Source organism: Cyprinus carpio, chromosome A10, assembly GCF_018340385.1.
Source record: "Cyprinus carpio isolate SPL01 chromosome A10, ASM1834038v1, whole genome shotgun sequence".
NCBI lineage: Eukaryota > Metazoa > Chordata > Actinopteri > Cypriniformes > Cyprinidae > Cyprinus > Cyprinus carpio.
In genome coordinates this window covers 12,158,727-12,181,090 of record NC_056581.1, presented here as the reverse complement: position 1 = coordinate 12,181,090, position 22,364 = coordinate 12,158,727, and the positions used below count along the sequence as shown (strand labels likewise).

The 22,364-nt window shown below is 38.3% G+C and overlaps 1 pseudogene; it reads left to right on the top strand.

The window, feature by feature from the left end:
- The window catches only part of LOC109098039, a 120,340-nt pseudogene that overhangs the window by 68,041 nt on the left and 29,935 nt on the right, over window positions 1-22,364 (top strand).

Genomic DNA, 22,364 nt, shown 5'->3' with positions numbered 1-22,364 from the left:
AAATAATCCTTAAAAACACTATTTTTAATGCCATGTTTCTGGTGTGAACTGTTAGATTAGAGTTTATCTCTGTGTGTGAAATGCATTACTGTTTTTTCCTCATAATCTTGTGTAACTTTTTTGTGTATTTTGAGGTGGTGATGGATTTTTTCCCCAGGGGGATGTCTATAGCTTTTTGTTAGAGCTATCACACATGATTCATTTCCAACTGAAGGATATTTTCACAGTCTCTCACTCTGACTGCTGGAAATCACAGTCTCTCTCCTGTCACAGATTTTAAACCCCAATATAATTGTTGCCGCGGCCGCCGGGATTGGTAATTATTTCCAAAATCACCATGCACAATGACTCACACTTTCATCTCCAGATATCTCCCGATGGCTGAAATTCCCTGGTCTTGTTTAGAATCAGTTTGTGTTGTTATTCATCTGTAATTGTCCCACAACCACACTGTCATTCAAATTGGGAGAGAGAAAAGCAATTTCAAAGCTTTCTGAAAGCCTACCTGAATTACCATACCACCCGTTTTCTTCCTCCCTTCCTCTCCCCCTCAACAACTGTGTGAAACAAAAAAAACCCTTGCCAGTCAGCATGAATTCATATGTGCCTTAAAACAGAAGACAAATTATATTTACATATCCCAGCATTCCAGCTACTGCGGGATTGAAATGAGTTTCTGTTTTCTTTGATAGCTGTTGAATTTAGAGCATACAGTTTTCGTACTGCCAGTTTATGACATGCATATGAGCAATACATATGTATAACTTCTCAATTTTACCTACAGTTGGAGAGGCTCAATGCTAAGTAAATAAACAACAATGTCCCCATCTTTTACTCTTACAGTGAGCTTATCATATTTGTTTACTACATTAGAAGGGCCCTAGGATTTCTGTGATGGAGAAAACATGGACGGAATTGCGGAATCCATTTATGCTGCAATGTTCATTTATATTAGCAGAGAATACACAACACAGAATTTGTGAAAAAAAAAATATTATTCATTATTATTATTTATTCATTTTAGATGTTTACAGTTGGAATAGCTGTGCTTCCTACATAAACCTGCCCCGGTTGGTTTGGCAGTAACTTGCTTGCGCTACACAGTTACCTTGTTTAATTTCTTAATTCAAGTTATAAATATTTTGTTCTATTTGTGTTTTTTAAGTTATTTATAGTAAGTGACATGAAGTTGACTTTTAAGTGCACTGATGTAATACTCATTTTGAATAGTAAATTTTATTGTTAAATTGTTAAATAGTTAAATTGTTAAATAGGTAAAGTTGTTGTTAAATGCATAAATGTAAATGTAAATGTAAATACCCTGACTCCACTACATAGGCTTATGTTTGTCACATCATTATAAGTGTTTGATCACCACATTTAAGTTATCATTGCAAAAAATGTGTTTATGTTTATATATTCTCTTTATGTATTTACTGTATTCTATATACAGAACCATTCAAAAGTTTGGACACACGAATGGGAAGTGTGTCCAAACTTTTGACTATACTACTGTACTATAATATAGCCTACACAAAGAATATCAGCCGACATATCGATACCAGTCTTTTTTTTTTTACCTTTTAATATCGGTATCGGCATCAGCCCCCAAAAAACACATATCGGTCGGGCTCTAGTGTATATGCCACTTTTAAACTGAAAAAACAACAGTGAATCATTAAGCAAATCATTCGCTGTCAGAGATTCACAACTGTACTTGTATTGCATCTTGAATTGAGTCACATCTGGATAAGACTGTGTTGGTGTTATTGCAGTTGCTTTTATACCAAATTCTCTCAATTGCATGTAATGCAAGTAATGACCACCGATTTTCTCTCTCTTATAGGATCTCGACCAAGGCTGGAGGATGCTGCGCCACGGATTGTCGAACACCCCTCAGACCTCATTGTTTCCAAGGGTGAGCCCGCCACTTTGAACTGTAAGGCCGAAGGTCGGCCGACCCCTGTGGTGGAGTGGTACAAAGATGGCGAGCGAGTTGAAACGGACCGTGAGGATCCGCGCTCCCACCGCATGCTCCTACCTAGCGGTTCCCTCTTCTTTCTCCGAATCGTTCACGGACGGCGCAGCAAGCCTGACGAAGGGGTGTACGTGTGCGTAGCAAGGAATTACTTGGGCGAGGCCGTCAGCCGTAATGCCTCTTTGGAGGTCGCAAGTAAGTTGGCTCATTTGTACTCTGATCCTTGCCTTGCGTCCTCTTCCTCAATCTCTCCGGCTGCAAATTTCTGCAGTGCTCATCTTTTTTTTTTTCCGCTGCTTCTATAAAGCTTTCCCATTTTGTCCTGCTCTCCTCATCTTTTTCCCTTCTCCTCCATCTCCACTTGATCTTGTTTAGTCTTCCACTCACTGCAGCGGCCCATAACCATCGTCCCTGGATGGAGTAAAGCACTGAGGTCATTGTTAGTTTTAGAGGAGGTAATCTGATTTGTGGTATTAATGTAGATGGATGTTAGCTGGTGTTCAAGATAAATTCAACCCCAGAAATAGCCAAGAGAGGAGTGTAATGCTGGCTGCTTCCAGGTGACAGATGTTAGCTTAAAAAATTCACCAGCATCTCAGAGTTTCTCATGGAATGGCTCCAGGTTTTAACAGCAGGGTTTCCCGTATCCAATACGCAGTAATTAAATGCTGATGGCACTATTTGATTTTGGTCATTAGATTATCTGCAATTTCATTATGCTTCTGCAACATAATGTTTTTGTCATGCAACCTCAGAGCTCTGTGATTTCTTATACAGAATCGTTTCTAGGTGGCCTGCAGTTTTAAATGGTGTTGTCAAAGGAAAGATCCTTCACCTTTTTCGAGTATTTTCACCATCTGCTCTGAGATATCAGTGAGACATAATAGTCCCAATGTTCTGGCACTGCTTGGAAAGAATAGCACCGTTCTCACACAATTCAAAGCCAAAATGGAGATTTGGTCTCCAGCTACTCATAAATCCTGTCTATTAAATTCTTCTTCCATGCATTCTTATAGCAAAATGCTTAAAAACCCAAAGAATTTACAATTCATTCACACTCTGCTATCTAATTAGGATCTGAACCTCCCCGTTGAGCTGCAGTATCTTTATTTTAAAATGGAAAGCAAAGAAACTGTATTACTTTTGATGTCTTCAGGATTAATTGAAGTTGTTGCAGCTCTCCAAAACTGGAAATAATGGTTATTTGCTGCCTGAGAATATATATAATGAGTGTTTTCAGATCGGATTTGTTTTCAGTTTGATTTTTATTTCTTCTTTCTTATCAGTGTTGAAAACTATATTTCTCTCATATTTTCGTATCAAAAATATTTGAGTTTTCAGATTAGATTTGAACAATAATTCAATTATAGGACTGACTGTTTGATGCTATTACCAAAAACCATTAACCTACATTTCGGATTCATTTATTAGTGATATCCGGCACCTAAAAGACACTATGCGGTTAAAAAATTCCAAGTTCATTGTAAGTTCGTGATCCGTGAGGGTTGCAGAACAGATGGTCTGTTGAATAAAACATTTTATATTGTTGCTGAGAAAATTAGTTTTCCAAAGTTTAGTTTTTATCCAGAATACGATAGAGACTATCAATTTTATGCTTGGAAATTTGTACGTCTTAGTAACTACTTTTACAGCAGTGTCTAAAAAATATGTTTTTACCTCAGTGAACCGAAAGCAAGCTAAACGCATAATCAAACATCTGAAATTCCCAAGTTTACCCCTACAAATGAAAGGTTTTTGGATGAGTTCTTCTCACATTGAGCAGAAACGTTTGCAGTCTATGTTTCTCAAACGAGACTGTCATTATCATTAACTGTAGACTGAATGTGCGCAGTGGAAAGAATTCTGGTACACAAATAGTTCTAGAACCCCCGCAGGAGTTGATTCTAGGTCTAGATTCCTGAACCGCACAACTGTCCGTCCTGTCCTTTATCCATGCCCCCATCATCCAGGAAGCCTATATCATTAGTTATGATATATTTGGCTCTCCTGTGAGATGACAGTGTGACATTTCCTCTAGGGATGTCTGCAAAAATGGTGGCAAAAAACAAGAAAAAAATCACATAGATATAATATACATTGATTGTATAGCTTAGTCAGTCAAAAATATGAGCTATATTCAGTATATATACACTTCCTTTCACAATGTAAATGTCCCTAATTAGTTTACTGAGGCCATTTATGCAAGACTAAACTGACTGTGACATCATAACGGGTACATTATCATATAACTGTGCACATTTACAAACCAACTCATTCGGCAATTTTGTGGTTCCAATCCTGTATGACTGACTTGTTTAAACTGTTTTTGTCCATTTATTGTAAGTCAATGGGTCCAAAGCTACATTTGCTTAAGGAAAAAAATAAAATAAATCAGAATAGCTTCTTTGGTGTTCCACAGTAGAAAAAAGTCACACTGGGTGCTAAGAAGTGAGTAAATGCTGACAGAATTTCTATTTTTGGTTGATCTCTCCCTTTAATATCCCTTTAATGCAATAAAAGTTCAGAATAGCTTTATTTTGATGGAATAAGCTCTGTGGGCATTGTGGTGATGAGATTTGTGCACATACTGCCAGCTCCCTGCATGGAGATCATCTTTCTCCATCGTGGCACGGCTCCATCAGCCAGGTGGTGTGCGGGAGACGGGGATGAGGGGTCTGCTGCCAGCCACAGAGCTTGTCTGGTTCACAGGTTTTGGGGGTTTGGCAGAGAGAGGTATATATATATATATATATATAGCGAGAAAGGGAGGTAGAAAGATAAATAGAAAGGAGAAGGAGGGAACCCATATGCCAGGCATGTTGATCTGTCACCAGCAGGCAGCGTGTCGTACATTAGGAGGGCACAGATCTTCGGTCAAACGCGAGATGTTCTGGTGAGAATAAACAGGCTCTTGGCCCGGTATGCGTGGGAGGGACAGAATTCCCAGAGAGTGTTTTAACAGCCTGTTTATATTCGTTGATTTTGAAGGCGGTATTTATGGTTGAGGTGATGAGTTATGTAGGCACGGTTACGTTACTCAGATGATGAAGCCGGAGCTGGGACGGTTTTACAGTGACAGAACTCTCACATAGATGAAAAGGAATGGATCTGTGATGGTTCATTTGTGGTTTGTGGTTTATTACTTTATAAATGATAAAGTAATAAACTTGGGGGGGGGGGGGGGGGGGTGGTCAGAACTGGTTTTTCCAGGAGAACAGGTGAAGAAAGAACAGCAGCTGTTCTGTGGAATGTTGTGAATGAACAGGTGAAAGGAAGAAATTATACTCCTGTTTTGATTAGCTGTGAGAGACAAGAAACTTTCACACTTTCCAGTTATGGGGACGGTCCCAAAAACCAGTTGTACTGCAAAAACACAGGTCAGCAACCAGTTCGGACTGAATTGTAACTAGGATTGTCATCATGTCTGGGTTTATGCTGGAGACATCCTGACAGATAAGCCTATGGGGGTTGAGTGGGGGTTTAGTCTAAACTCCTCCTTGCACTTGAATGGGTCAAGCCCCTCAGTCCAGGACAAATCTAAAGTAATATTTTCTTATGTTCAGCAGGGCATGCTGTCCCCCTCTGGGCCACCTGCCCTCTGTGCTATTAACCTTATTGCCTTGGATCTAGACTCGTGTGGGTGCAGAAGGGTGGCCTGGAGCAGTTAAGATTTTGAAACTCCTCAGTATAAATTGATTATGAAACCAGCAGAAAAAGGCACTGTAAAAAAGCATTGTAAAGATTTTTAATTAAATTTGAGCAGTCCTTTACTGTAGCTCTAATGCACCGACACACCCTGATACAGCTATAAAAACTGCATGAATCAGATTTCATCAGACTCAGAAGACAATTTCAGTAAAACATTTAGACTTTTATGAGATGCGTCCACAAAGTAGATTTATTATTCCAGAGTCTTTGTTGTAAATATGTGAGCTATTAATCTTCCTGAATTTACCGAAATATTGAAGAGGTGCCAAGTTACAAATGCGTTTTTCTAGCAAATGCTAGAATTAACCCGCGCAAGCCTACCCCAGGACCCGGTCTGTCCAGACGCGCCGGGCAGTAATAATGAGATCACTTAGCCCGTCGAACTCCAGGGGTCAGGGTTACTGCTGACAGGGTGGGGTCATTCGGACACGGGGTGACACAAGCCTTCTGTCCCTGGGCTATTTAACTCTCTAACTACGTAATGAATTAATTAAAGCCAGCCACGAGTAACACAGATTAGACATATGAACACAAGGCCACCTCGGAGGGAGAGGAGAGATATGCAGTGAAGATAGTCATAATAAACTGCTGGGGGACAGAAAGAATAAGAGAGGGAAATGTAAAAGGAAACGAGAGAGAGTGTTTAGCTGAATGAGCAACAGGTGGTGCAAGGAGGAGTTTGGACTAAACCCCCCCACTCAACTTGATGAGCAGGGGTGCATCTGTGTGCTTTTGTATAGTTAGGGTTATGACCAGAGCAGACAGGAGACAAGGGACAATGCAGCCCACCTCTGACACCCTAGGGGAGCCACCAACCACTTTCATTCATTGCCACCAACTCTGAGACATCAGCAACTCTCATTTATCTCTCTGTAGTTATACCTCAGTTTATTTGGTTTAAATATTATATTAGTAGTTACATTTATTATTAGTACATTTAATCATCATCATCATCATCATCATCTAAATATACTGTTATAATAAAACTGAAATAATATTAATAATAATATCTAAATACTTAATAATTATATTAATTTATTTAAATATAACTAAATACAATTCAATAATAATAAATAATAATCACAAAAAATAATTATTTTACTTCTGCCGAGTAATATAGTTCATAATGGTGATAATAGATGCATTACATTTACCTGTGTGCAGCTCACACAGAATGTGGCTCATCCAATTAGATTTTAGAGTCTAAACTTTCTGGTTTATAACATTTTAATTTGCAATTTTGCTTACTCGTATCCCTCATACCCCTCAGTCATTTCACTCACTCTGTGGTTGTGGTTAAATGAATGTGTAATCATTGTTGTCGACTTTGGGAGAGCCTGACCACCATAGGGATGCTTAATTGCATCTATTCATTTCCCTAACAGAGATCATAAAATTGTAATTGTCCATTTTCTGGCATAATAGATTGCAAGCAGAGTTTAAGGGCTTCCTGTAGGACGACATTTTGATCCATGATCAAGATCTGAACTTTAGCCTTATTTTTAAAGCACCTCAGATCTGTAGAGTGGGGAAACAACAGTTAAGCTTAAAATTAAGTTAGTAAGCCTGTTTATGTGCTGTGATTGATGGGAACCGGTCGTTGGAATGCTAAATTATTTTCCTTCCACTGCATATGTGACTGTGCAGTCCATATACCCAGAGAGTTTGTGCAGGCACCAGCCCTGGGATGATTGATTGCCTCTCTCGCGTTGGCATTGCCAGCTGGCATCGGAGAGATGGGAGAGAGCAATGGGCCAGGATATTGGTCTGTCTTTAGAAGGTAGGAGTGCATGGAGACACACACAGCCAGCAAAAGTAATACTTGCTTTAATTCCTTTTACTGGTTTTGGTCCTTTACAGTAACACAAATCTGTCCCAGTTCTTTTCTTGTAAATGTTAAAATTCAAGGTCACAAAAACTGATCACACAAAGATTCCGGAACAAAAGATGACTTTTCAATTTTATTAAGTAGTTTCAACCAATCAAATTCCCCAGCCAATCCAATCCAAAAAGAAGGCGGCGCACATCACAGCCTGTGCGCGTTTGTGATGTCTGTTTCAGAAGCGTATAATTCTCTACCTAGCTCCTTTTAGCAGAGGGGCTCACCTTGAAGGATCAGAGGATTTTGCATGAACAAGAATGCTTCCCCAAACCCCTACGAGGACAGGCTTCAATGTCAAACCTTATCCTGAGACCTGTCCTACTGATATGCTTTGACACGTCATGTAGAGCGCTCTTAGAATTTGACTGCTCCGCTGAGTTTGAGCCCTGTCTCCTCTTATGATTTCAGTACCACGTGTGGTGTGGTAAAAAAGCACTGTAGTTGCCTCATAGGCTCATACTCCATTCGATTTCTGCAGTCTATTGAGAATCCATTAAACAAGTAACATATTTGCTGGTGGCACATTGATTATTTTAGACATTGTTCTCGTGATTGTTAAATTCCATTTGCAAGCTCTATACTTGTTTTTGTACAAAAGCATAAAAGCTTTTGACAGTATATCTGATGCAGGTTTCATGCCATTTAACTTCTTCAAAAGCAGTGTCATGTCCACATTTGTGTATCTCTGTGTATTACATAATTTAATCTTTTTGCAAGTTAATTAACTAATCATAAGTTAATTTTTTTTCCACACAAAATATAATATAGAATTTTAATATCCTTATTGGCCAGAGTATTTTAATATCGTTGCATGCCTAAATATTCAATTGCAGCAAGTCTGTAAGACCACTGTCATAATCTAAGTGTAATCTTGTGGTTGGGGTCTCATTTATTACTCTTCAGTGTTGCGGTGACAATTACACAAGTAAAAAAAAAAAAGATCACCTTAATTCACCCTGCTGGCTCATTTTAGACAGTTGGACATTTCAGTTTCCCCCAGATGGCTGTGGATCCCTATTGGGGGACATTTCATTAGCAGAAAGGGGGTTGATGATGGACAAAGACAAAGTTTGTTTCCATCCTCTCATTAAGCTTAAGAAGTGCAGACCATCACTAGATTAAAGTAATCCTCTTTCTTTCCAAAGACCATGTCTCTATTAGCCTCCACCATCACATCACTAATGGACTTATTGTTGTCGGTATCTGCATTCAAAAAGACCAGCTATGGGGTGGCCTGGGGCTCTCCTCCTGGATGTGCCATCAATACAGAGATTCTCCCATCCCTCATCCCCTTGTCTCCTTTACTTTTGTTCTCCACTCAGGCGTTTTGTGGGCCAGCGTTGTGTCCAGCGGCGCAGAGACTGGTAACGGTTTGCACACACAACGCACCCAAGCACTGAATAATGATGAGTTTACAGTAGGGTGAATGTGTTAGACAGTCAGCCACCCACAGAGCAGCTGTTTTCCCTCCAAAACACTTGATTGAAGTGGTTTTGTAGCTTCAGTTGTTGCGAAACGCTTCATAATACAATGAAATTGGGCCGTAAGGGAGGTTATGCAAATGGTTTGGAGCTGACCTCTTATTAGGCTTCAAAGATGAGAAAATTTTAGTCTTGTCTGATTTAGTTTAGATCCTTTATTCTGATAAAAAAGGATTTGATCTGTAAGTGCTAACATTTAAGCTGTTTTTGTCCAAACAAAGGAAGTCCCTGCACCCAAAACAACATTGGATATCAAATCTAAATATCTTTTGAGTACCACCAAATAAAGAAAGCTGTAGAGGTTTGGAATGACATAAGGGTGAGTAAATGCCAAAATGATTATTTTTAGGTGAACTACCCCTTTAAAGACCCATCTAGCATCAAACCAGAGAGCCTGCGAATATCTTGAGGATAGAGCTGAATCTTGTGTATGAAGTTCCTATAGAGGGCTGTGAAGGGTTTAGACATGAGCTCATTTCTAAAACAGTTTTCAGAAGAAAGATTATGTGTGATGGGCATCAACCATTCGAATATTCTCAAAAAACCATTTACTGAATCTTTATGCAGTCAGAGTGCACATTTGAAATGACTAGATTGTTTCCCTCCCTGATGGCCATCTCTTTATTAGTCTTCTCTGTATGAAACACCACCTCTCTGTCATTTAAATGAGGCTGGCGTACCCTGATGTAGCTAGCATGGGCCGCTTCAGACAGCTGCTGGTGGGACAGTGATTAACAGTGAATGGGGTGGAGGTTAGAGTCGATTCCTCTGGCTCTGTGCCTCTGGATCCCACCGTCGGTCAAATGCCCCCCTTCCTCCTCCTCCTTTCCTGGATAATGACCCCCACCTCCAGCGCTGCACATGCAGCTTTCCTATAAAGAATACTCATTTATAACTTCAATTTGTCGCCCTGACATGGCGAGGGCTAAAAGGTTTTGGGGAAGACCAGACGGGCCTGTTTATGGACAGTTAAGAGCCTTGAAATGATGTACCTTGGCAGCACGTCTCATACATCTCTCCGTCTCTCATTCTTTCTGTCCCTCATATAGAATGCATATCATTTCATCAGGCTGGATAGGTCTGCTGGGGAGCGCTTTTGGGTCATAAAAAGATGAAATATCACTGTTATTTCTTGACACGGTGGGTTTATGAGTATTGTAAAGCTGACTTGTGTCCCAGAATGTGCAACCCAAAGATTGCAGTTGTACAATCATGTATTTATTTATTTATTTAATCATAAAATTTCTTTCTTTCTTATATATTTACAAGTTGATCAGATATTGCAAGTGCTATTTATTTCTTTCCTTATTTACTTTTTAGTTTTATGTTTAATGCCCGCTATTGCAGATGCTGTTTATTTTTTGCTAAAAAACAAATAAGTGCTTTAATCTGTGCTTTAAAATGTTTGGTTTAGTATTTTATTTTATTTATTTTTATTATTATTTTGCTTAATTATATTTATTTGGTTGCTTGTTTGTTTGCTTGTACAGCAGATTATATTATGTAGAAAACAGCTTTTTTTTACTGCTTATATTTGTGTTTAGCTTTACTTGAGTTTTTTTTCTATTTAAACCAGAGTTGTCAGAAATTGTTAATCTTTTTGGGCGGATCTGTGAAACCGCACAAAATTGGTAATTTAGCTTTAAGCCTTTTCACTTGGATTGTTTGTCCTGTTTAATATACTTTTAGCCCTTAAGCTGTGACGGTACCTGAATATTAATGTCAGCCTGGTGGGTCCGAGCGTTTCTTACACATGGAGGAAAGTATTTTTTGTGCGTAGTCACCACATCAGTGCATCTAGATGCTTTTCATCAATCATCTGTGAAAGAGAGAGATGGAGAGAGTGTGGTATCCCAGCTGTTGTGTTCTAACAGGACTCAGGTGATGGCTAAGCAGCAGAGACAGCATCTAAATGAATGTTGAGATGATGACAAACACGCACATGCTAATGCCACCGCAAACAAAAGCCCAAAAAAGACAGAAAAACGTGAGTATGGCATACAAGCAGCGTTGATTTCCCACTGTCCCCAAGGCAATATCAGTCTGGGCTTCTGCCCTGAGCTCGCACCGGGCTCATTATGTCTAGAGAGGCCTCTTTGATCCTATCGGGGTTTGGGATGATGAAACATCGAAGGCAGCTGATCGCTGTGTGTGTGTGAGCGCACACTGTAGTGTGTCTTTGTGTGTGGTGGAGGGGATGTTATCTGGTGGGGGTAGGAGAAAGGGAAAGATGTCCAAGCTGCACGTGCCTCAAGCGTCAGATCCAATCCCCAACTCCCTGGTTACCTCTCCACCCCTCTTTGCTCCTGTCCCCCCCCCCCCCCCCAACTTCTGTCAGGAGCCAGTCCAGCCCGTGGGTCCATCGATGGCAACAGATGTGTTCGGCACCGGGCCATACTGATGCTAATGTGACTGTAGAAGACCTCTGAAATCCAACTACTTCCAAGCTGCTGTGGCATCTCATAGCCAGAAGATAGGAAACCTGATCTAGATCCCTTTTATCCTCTGAAGTGTCATTGATGGCAGAGAAGATTAGAGTTTAAATTCCTCAAAATGTCACAAGTTCTTTTGCTTGAAGTTGTGGGCATGTCTGATATATTGTTTCCTGCCATAACTGACTGCAGGCCAAAGGCTTAGCCACATCTGTCCAGAGATTTGGAGGAAGATATTGAGATGTCCTTTCAAGTGTGCCAGAGACAGGTGTATTCAGGAGAAGTACTCTTTCTCAAAGCTGCTGTGTTGACTCCACAAGGGAACTCTTAGTGGCAGCCACAAATCACTACAGAGAACAGAAGGAAATCACTCATACACTGAGACCGCTCAAGAGAAACCCATTAAATATCTTGCTGTAATATTTTTAGCCAATACTTGGCTGCCCATGAGGACCCATCTTTTTCCCAGGACATATTTTTATGAATATCTGTGTGTTTCTTCAATTTCCTTGTAAAAAGCATCTCTACAAACTGTTAAAGCTCTAAATTTTATGCACCAAATGCAGTGTTTCGAACTCTTAGTCTATATCTGTGTAATCTATATATACACTACAGATAAAAAGTTTGGGGTCAGTAAGATTATATAATTGACAAATTAATACTTTTATTTGGCAAAGATGCATTGCATTTTTCAAACGTGACATTAATTTATACTGTTATACAATATTTCCATTTCAAATAAATGCTTTTCTTGTCTACTTATCAAAGAATAAGCACTGTTTTTAACATTGATGATAATAAGAAATGTTTCTTGGATCATTTAACATTGAAAACTGGAGTAATGGCTGAATAAAATTCAGCTTTTCCATCACAGGGATAATAATATTTAAAAATATTACTGTTTTTACAGTATTTATGATCAAATAAATGCATGAGTATTAAAAAGACTTCTTTCAAACCCCCCCCCCCCCAGGTCTTTTTTTAGTGGTGGTGGGTGTCTGTATGAGTGGAAGTTTTTTGTTTTTTTTCCTTTTCCTGCCTCAGGTCTTCTTTGGTATAGGGTGGTCAGGGGTGGTCTATTGTGGATAAGTGGACATCCAGGGGGCTGGAGGACAAATGTGGCCATTTAAAGAAGATGAGAGGGTTGAGGGGCCAGCGGACAGGCCTAAAGCTCCCCATATGTCCACACACGCAGATAATGATTAGCATTATACCTCAGTCAGATAAATCAATAGCCTGCCTGTCAGCTACCACCTGTTCACCTGATTATGCATGCTAAACACACATAGCTTGAATTTTAAGCGAATGGAGTGAGAGTAATTAAATAGTATGAAATCATAAACATGTAAGATGCATCATTGGGCACCTGTCCATTCGTAAATCAAATTCACCTTGGAGGGAGTGGTGCAGATTTTTAATATCTAGGCACACGGATTAGAGCTTGTAAAAGTGATATTGACACAGTATATGATTTCCTGAACCGAATTTAATAAGATTAATGCCTTGCAAGATTAATGATCATGCGCTGAGATTACAGCCCATGTCTTCTTTGATGAAGCCATCTTCAGCAGGCGCTTGTCTATGTGTATGTCTGAGCATGTGACGGATCGTTTCATGCGGAGAGGACAGATTGACAGATGACCAACTCAAATGCCGACAGCACCCTTGCAAACATAAACCTTTCATCACTGAGAGAGAGCCATTTGTCATTTCTCCTCATACATTTGAGTATTAGATTTCATTCATGAGGGCTCGTAAAACACACAAGCTTTCAGGCAACAAAGTAACATGCTTCTGAATGCCTGATCGTGCTTGACGCTAAAGCATTTCATTAGGTGTGAATGATTGCTAAGTGGATGCATTTGTGCGTTTAGTCTAGAAACTTCTGCTTTGTTGAAGATCTCGATATGACAAAGAAAAAACATCAAGACAACCTGTGGTCATGTTTAGAGCTATTTTAAATGCACATTTCAGCAATCCAGACTGGTTGTAATGCTGAAAAAGACCTCAAACAGACCAGTCTCCGCTTCTGAATTGAATTTTGTAAAGCCTTTCACCTGCCGGTTAGTGAGTGACTCAAACAAAAACAGACTTATGATTTTATAGACAGCTGCATTGGGTGCAAGTGAAAGCCCCCAGCAGAGTCCGTATGCTGGTGGTTTTAAGGGATACCTTACAATGTCAGAGACCTGACTTTAAAATTAATGAAGGAGCAGGGATGGAAGAATTGATTTTTGAGAGGGGAATGGGTTGCGAGTCGGGGGGATTGATTAGCCATGCCCCATAGAATGCAGCTATAGTGGCAGCCGAGGGAGGTAATTGAAGTGGACTGCAGCGCTCACGGGTAGGATTACACTGACTTTGTTTTCAGAGAAGATAGAAGTGATTGAGAGAAGGAGAAGGAGAGGGGGTTTCCCCCCGAGGCCGACGTAAGGGGTCGAAGGTCATAGTCTTAATCCTTCATCCCTAGGGTTTATGGGTAATTGGCAGTCTAATCAGGGTTTATAGAAGTTCTCTTGGTCAGATATGATCCAGGACTAGTTTGAAATTATACCCTTTCCCACCTGTTAAAGAGTCATTTGTACCTTATCTTAAGGTCATGATTGTCAAGATAGGAACAAGATAAGATGATACTTACTTTTTATTGGCTTAGAAAGCACCTCTAATAATTATAGCAAGTTTGCTTGTTTACTAGAAGCCGTATTTGTGGCAAGAATGGGAAAGTTCCCGAGAACTTCATTTTCCCTCAGATCAGTGGGCGCCTTTCTCAGGGGAACTGGATCTGTTGTTTGCTTGACAGGGCAACATTAGATTTCCATAAGCCCACAGGACTCTCCTGTTCAGTGCTGTTTATATGCATGTGAGTGTGTGTGTGTGTGGAAATTAATTAGTTGAAAGCTCTCATACAGTGTGTTTCGGGACCGGTTCATGGGGGTTAATTAAAGCTGCAGGTAGGGCCAAGGATTCAAACTTGCTCAAATAGATTTGACTAACGCTCATTGCCCTGCTGACTAAAATCTTGTGAAGATGTTTAAGACTTGCTTTGAAACAGTACTGATGTTGTTTTGGCATCTAATAAAGCAATAAACCATGAGAGGACTCACAGAACAGTTATTTTACCATGATATATATATTGTATATATACTGTATATAACCCCTTAATCATGGTAAAATAACTGTTCTATGAGTCATCTCATGGTTTATAGCTTTTATACATTAATAATAAATTCTACTGGTTTGTGCTCAACTGTGACAGTATGATTGTTTTACTATGACCCTTCTGAAGATGACTGTTATTAATGCATTTTTTTTTTTCTGTTGTTGTTTCTTTTGTTGCAAATAAAGGGGGAAAAAACTGCTAGTAAATTAAAGACCGGTTCAGACTACACAATTTTTTGTCGGTTATGACAGTCACTGTGTCAGATTGTGTGATTTTGACTCCTAAAATCTTGTCGTGTCGTGAAGAAGATATTTTTGTGTCTACACATTGCTACCCGAACATTCATCGCTTGCCTTCTTTAACGACATGCATGCTGTCATCGATATGGTAGGACTAGATAGAGAGTAAACAAACAATGGCTGACAGTGGACACAAATCTGAATTGCATGACGAGGACAATATGGACTGTCAAAGAGAATGGAGGTAGAATGGTTTTTTTTTTAGTTTTTTTTTTAACTTTTTTTCAGTATTTCATAGTGGTAACTTGATGAATTGTATTATTTTGGTTTATTGAAATAGATTTATGATTGTTTCTGATTGAAACGCCCATTGTCATTTACTACATCCTATGCCAAATCAGGCTAAAATCGAGTAGTATGAACCAGGCTTAAAGTAAAATTCAGCATTTTTTGTTAGCGGTGCACATTAATTAAAAAAAAAAAGCATCATAGACAGAAAAAAGCAAACCTTCGAATAGCTTAATGAAATGTGATTTCCACAACTGGCTTTGGTTTTTTCCTATTTTAAAACGCGACGTCAGTAGACATCCAATTATACTCATGTTTGTCAAGCAGGAATGCCACCATCATTCACCATGACATCCTCACCAAGTGTAATGTATATTCAAGCTTGACGCCACTCCATCGCATACATTTGAAGGAAAGGAAATTAAAACAGCGGCAGCTGACAGACATTCATTAGAGGTGCAAAGAGGGGCGCCCCAAATAGCTAACGCTAATATCTGCCTGTTCTGTTGTCCTGCTTTAGATTTATCAACAATTTATATTCACTAGCACATGCTCGGAGAGCTTCATTCATCAAACCAAACTCTCCCGCCCGCCGCGATGACATGGTAATTTAGACGTAATGGCCGTACATTATCCATCCTGAAGTGAAAGTGTACATGCTGATTCACTTACATCCACGTAAACACATCCTATGCACCAATTAATTCTCACCCATAATTGATAGGCGAAAACAATTTTTTTTTATTCCAACTGGTGTCAGGCTGTTTTTTGTCCATGCGTGGCTTTTCAGTCTGTTTCGGCTATAATAAATCTCGCATTATATCGATTCATAGTGCCTCTAAAGATTTGTGACTCTAATCTTAAGGATCCGCCGCAGAAACACTCCAGTTCCTCTGCTCATCAAGAGGTATTAGGGACCTTGAGATAGCATCAAACTCTCACTAACCGCTCGCGCTGCTGAAGGACAGACGGTGTCCCCAAGCCACAGACCTTGACTGTGGTGCCGTCGATCTATTAAGTTGCATGACAATGATAGATTTTGGCAGATAAGACTAATGACTTGCATTTATGAGAGTATTCATAACATTCATACATGTTTATCTTAAAATGCTAATGTGTAATGGGATCATTTTAAGGACAGTGGGACTGTGAACATGTTTAATTTGTTGTTATATACAATATATATTGTTTGACCTGAGTAATAATAATAAAAAAATAAAAAAATTATGTTCAGGTCAGATAATGGCTTGAAGTGTTACAAAATTATTATTGTGAATTATTTTTGCAGATACAAAATGCTTTTTCAGTAAATTCACACATACTAGATCCCACCAGTGCTGTCTAGAACTGAGATACCGATTTTAGAAAGGATCGTCGATACCACCACTTGGACTGTTTTAATATGCAACATTTTTACCCCGTCGTCTCTCTATAATTAATTAATCATTGTTAGGGCTTGATGTGCAAATTATGGCATAAAGCACAACCTCTGCAGCTTCAGAAAACTGCCTTTATGTTAGGAAGTGTTCAGAAAGTTTATGTAACACTTCTGATATGCTGTAACAAAAAAGATCTCTCAGCCCTCAAACTTTTCAGATTGTGTGATTTTGAGGAGACGTGTGAAGTGGTCAGGGTTGAGAGAGAGTGTGAAAAAGATGGATGGGAAGAGAGAAATTACTGTCTTCGGACTGTTATGAGACCTCTGTCAGTTTTGGTTGGATTACAGAATTTGGAGAGGTTCAGGTCAGTCAAGAGAAAAAGAGAACGAGGAAGGATGGCATTTTGATGGTATTTGAGTCTGTTCATTACAAAAAAAAACAAAAAAAACAATGTGTGTGTGTGTGTATGTGTGTATATATACTGTATATATATGCACATACATATACATACATACATACACATACAACGGATCTGAAGCTGACAGAAATTGAAATAAACTCTTTCTTTGTGAATAAGCAGAAAGCAATTATTAGTGAATGAAAAAAAGGAAAGGTGAAATTGCTGATTTATCAAGATATGAAAAAAATACAATAGAATTTCTTCAGGCACTATTTAGTGTCTGCTGCCTGTTTTAGTGTTTGAGTTCAGTCTGTTCCCTTTGGCTATAAAGGAAACTTTTAAAATGTCCTTCTCTCATGGCTTGCCGACTAAAACAGGGTCCTATTTCAGTGGATTTATTTGCTGTCTGAGCTCTGGATATTGTGTTCTGAGTGAGAGAGCCATAGTTTGGTTCATTTTTGGATCTGATCCAGCACAATATCGAAAGCCTTCCACTTCCATCCGCTCTATCTGAATGCAGACCTTTCGCTCTGGGCCACAAACACCAATTGGAAGCGTGCAGCTGCAGAACGATTTAGAGGGGCTGATAAAGCACGGGTCAGATTAAAGTATTGGCAGTTCCGGCACTAAGGAATCTGATAAATGGCAATAAAATGGAAATCCAGATTGAGAGGGGACCTGATATCATCAGCCACAAAGGTGCAGGAAGGTCGATTAAAGGATAATTGTGCTGTTGGTTATTGCCTGTGTTGCAATTTTTGTGTTTGCATGTTCTGTATGTGTTTTTGCACACACTGCCATTCTTGTCTTCTGTTTGTGACATTTTTTGTATTAGTATCAGTAACAAAAAATGGTGATTTTGCCCGTGTCTAACTGATTTAATTATTCATAGTCATGTGTTAGAGGAAACATTGCATTATTTATCAGGCTGACATGGACAGTGTGCAAATTAAGACTAGGGGGAGAACAGGACATCATTGCAAACAAATTAAACCAGAGAAGCTAACTAACAAAATGATTGCAAAGTGATAAACTAATATCCCAAAAATGCTGCTGCATAGCACAATAAAGTGTAGCTGTTTGTGGAGTTATTATATTCATAGTGATCGTCAATCCCAGTTGCTGATCATTTTAGTCTTTTCTCCCGGTTTCTTCAGTTCTCCGGGATGATTTCCGACAGACCCCCAGTGACGTGGTGGTGGCAGCAGGGGAGCCGGCAGTGATGGAGTGCATCCCTCCACGAGGACACCCGGAACCCACTATCTCCTGGAAGAGGAACAATGTGAAAGTCAACGACAAGGACGAGAGGATAACGGTGAATGTCCTCATTTCTCTCTTCTCTTTTTCTTTCTTTCTATACATTTTCAAACAGGCCTACGTGTCAAATAAATACCATTTTTGTTCTATGCATCAAAGAATCCTAAAAAATATATACATCATGGTTTCCATAAAAATATTAAGCAGCACAATGTTTTCAACATTGGTGATAATAATGATAAGAAATGTTTCTTGAGCACAAAGTCATCATATCTGAAGGATCATGTGACACTGAAAACTTCAAATATTAAAGAGTAAAGATTCAATTTTTATTGACTATAAAATGAATCTTAATTTCAATGTACTTTATTATTTTTTCCATCTAATATTGACAAAGCATGGATACAAATCCATTTTGAATAGAAGCAATGTATGGTAACATTTTGAAAAACAAAGAAGTTCAGAGAGGACATTACTCTTAAAAACTCAAACAAACATGCACAAACTGTCAAATAGGAATTTTATATTTATATATCTCTCTCTGTTCTCTCAACAGTACAACACTGTTCTTTTGTTCGTGTCTCTCTCTTTCTTTTTGTCCGTTCTATGACTCTCTTATCAGCCACTCGACTAAATGGGCTATTAAAGCACTTTTATTAAATGTATCAGTTTGGCTGCCCTCTCTGTGTCAAGTATTTCATAAAACAACCAAACTGGCTTTTACTTTAGTATTTATTTTTTTTTCCAGAGCCCAGAATCCATCATCACAGCATGTTTGGCTTCCCATGGGGACCAACTGAGTTTTTTAGTGTCTTTTTCTCTTAGATGTTTTTCTAAACGCGTACCCCTGACAGATCTTGATGTGCTTTTTCTTTACAGATCCGTGGAGGGAAGCTGATGATCTCAAACACAAGGAAGAGTGATGCAGGAATGTATGTGTGTGTTGGCACTAATATGGTTGGAGAGAAGGACAGTGACCCTGCTGAGCTTGTAGTGTTTGGTAGGTTTGTAATTCTACTTTATGCTGTCTCTCATTTTCTCACTTTCGCTCTCACATTGATATCTCTGGGAATTCTTTCTCTGGTAGAGCGGCCCATGTTTGTACGGAGACCTGTGAATCAGGTGGTCCTTGCCGATGACACAGTGGATTTTCAGTGTGAGGTTCAGGGAGACCCCACTCCCACCATACGCTGGAGGAAAGAGGAAGGAGAACTTCCTCGGGGAAGGTGAGATCAATCACAAGCAATAAAATAGTGCCTTCAGCAATATGATAAAAGACAAAAATGACTCATTATTTTATACTGAATATAGGCATAATGCTAGTAATACTACTACTAATAATAATCATTTTAATGTATTATCTAAATATTATATAAGTATAATTTTTAATAAAACACTTAAATTAAAATGTTTAATATTGCTTATCTATCAATCTATCTATCTATCTATCTATCTATCTATCTATCTATCTATCTATCTATCTATCTATCTATCTATATATGTAAACAATATTAAACATTTATATATTATATATATATATATATATATATATAATTATTACTTAATATTTTGAATTTATTATAAATTGATTTATTGTTTTTTTCAACACATAATAAAATAAAAGGATACATATAAATTATACATTTATAATAACAATAGTACACTTTTAATAATAACAATTTTAATGTATCAAATAAATATAATTTTAAATAAACTAATTATATTTTAATGTAAGTTATTATATATATATATATATATATATATATATATATATATATATATATATATATATATATATATATATATATATATAGCAAACCTTTGCTTAATATATTTTTATTATTTTTTACATTATTATTTTATTAAATTATTTTGGCAAATAACATAATATTTATATAAATTAATAATTCACACTGAAGCGTTACACCGTTAAAATCCAATGTAGTGAAACTTTGTTGATACAGCTGGCAAAGAACAGTAGGACTCAAGTTTATAAGCAAAAACTAGACAATAACTTTGTTTTGTGTGTGTGTGTGTGTGTGTGTGTGTGTGTGTGTGTGTGTGTTTCCTGGCAGGTTTGAGATCCGTGCCGACAACAGCCTGCGTCTTACTCAAGTAAAAGCTGAAGATGAAGGCTCGTACACCTGTTTATCGGAGAACAGCGTGGGCAAAGCCGAAGCATCCGGAACACTTCAGGTACACGGTGAGTTACAACAACTGTGCAGATGCACAATGCTGCTTAGCTCAGTAACTCTCTCTCAAACACACACACATGCACATACACATCCACACAGCAGCACATCTGACGGATTTGACAATAATTCTATTATATTCTTCTCTCTGACTTTAGCATCTTTCTCACACACACTCGACCGAGTCTGAATTGTATTAGCCCGGACCCACACACACATGCTGGCCTGGCATTTTGCTGATTACAGGAGTTGAAGTGCTATGGCAACAGCCATTTATTTAAAGCTGCCAGATGCAATTAACATAATTCCATCTGGTTAGAGTCACATCTTGCTTCATAAAACATGACTGTGGGCTTGGGAACATGCACGCATTAAGAATATTCCACACACTTAATAGATGTTTATAGCAGCACACTTGCTGTGAATGATTTCACCTTACAGCTGATGGAAGATGATTCAGCGTGTGAGTGAAACTGAAATATTATTAATACAGCTTTGTAGAAACATTGTAGGCTTCACTGTCAGACACAAGGAATCTGTAACATGGGTTCATTCTTGTTCATGTCATGTTGGAATTAGCATAGTTTTGAGTTTTCCAACTGCGAAACTGTCCATGTTTTGTTTTTGTCGAATATATATTATTTGTTGTTTTTTTTATTGGTTAGGATTTGTTTTATTTATTTTTTTTTTATTTTTAATATCATGTAGAAACAACCAAAATGGCTGTATAATTGAGTTGAAAGTTGAAAGTACTTACAAACATCTATATTTTTATTGTAACCATCGTTGCTTAGTGTGTGCTTTGATCAAGATTTTGTAAAAAAAAAAGAAAATAAATTGCAAATAAAATGTAAAATAGAAAGCTAAATTAATGTATATTATATGATATTATATTTAAGTATTTTAGTAAGTATTATATTAACATATGAAATGTTTATAGTAAGTATTGTCTATATATGGAAGTATTTCTAAACAAATTAATCAGCCACAAAAGTGCACATGCATCTTTTTTAGCGTTATGAGTGTTGTCATAGAAACTAATATTTTTGTGAGTCCCAAGGATGTCGACAGCTCAGAGTCATCTTGTAATTATGGTAATTCCAACATGACATGGATGAAACATAATTTAGAGTTTCTCTCATCACTTCCTCCTCATCTCCTTTTCCTGTCACTGCCTCGCCGTTGTTGTTTCATCCCACTTGTGTTTCATTAATCACTCAGACTATTTTTTTTTTCATGTTCTAAATACAAATCAAAATCCAACTTTCCCAGGTCACTCATCTCATTTTTATCCATTTTTTTGTCTCTCTCTCCACCCTCACCTCCATTATAGTGGGCCCATCTCGTAAGTACCATTCCATTTAATTTCTCTGCATGTGTGTGGTTGTGTGTCATGTTTTGGAGGCTGTGATAGCTTGTGACAGGGTTAAGACCCTGCGCTGGCCATACATTTGTGTCTAAGTCTTCCCCATAAAGGGACGGTTCACAAATATGAAAATTGTTATTTATTCACCCTCATGTCATGTCGTGTCCTTCCTTCATCTGCAAATCAGAAAAGAAGGCATTTTGAAGAAACTGTTTTTGTCCATTCAATGAAAATCAATGTGGTCCAAAACAACACTGAACCCTATGGACTTTCATTGTATGTTACAAAAAATTCTGAGAATTACAAAAATAAATAAGAAAAATTCCTTTGTATTTTGCAGAATAAAGAACTTCATACAGGTTTGGAATGATTACGGAATTCTGTTTTGGTTGAACTATCCCTCTACATACAGAAGTACTGAGTGTCTATTCTAGTGCAGCTCATTAACTCCAATACGCTGAGCAGTGATACTTGTTTTCACTGTTAAAAATTACATAGAAAATGCATTCTTTTGACTGCTGTGGATGCTCTTTACTGAGGAGAGATACAAAAGGTCATTATCTAGCGCAGTGCAGGCGTGACCTCTGTCCTTTCACTCCAGA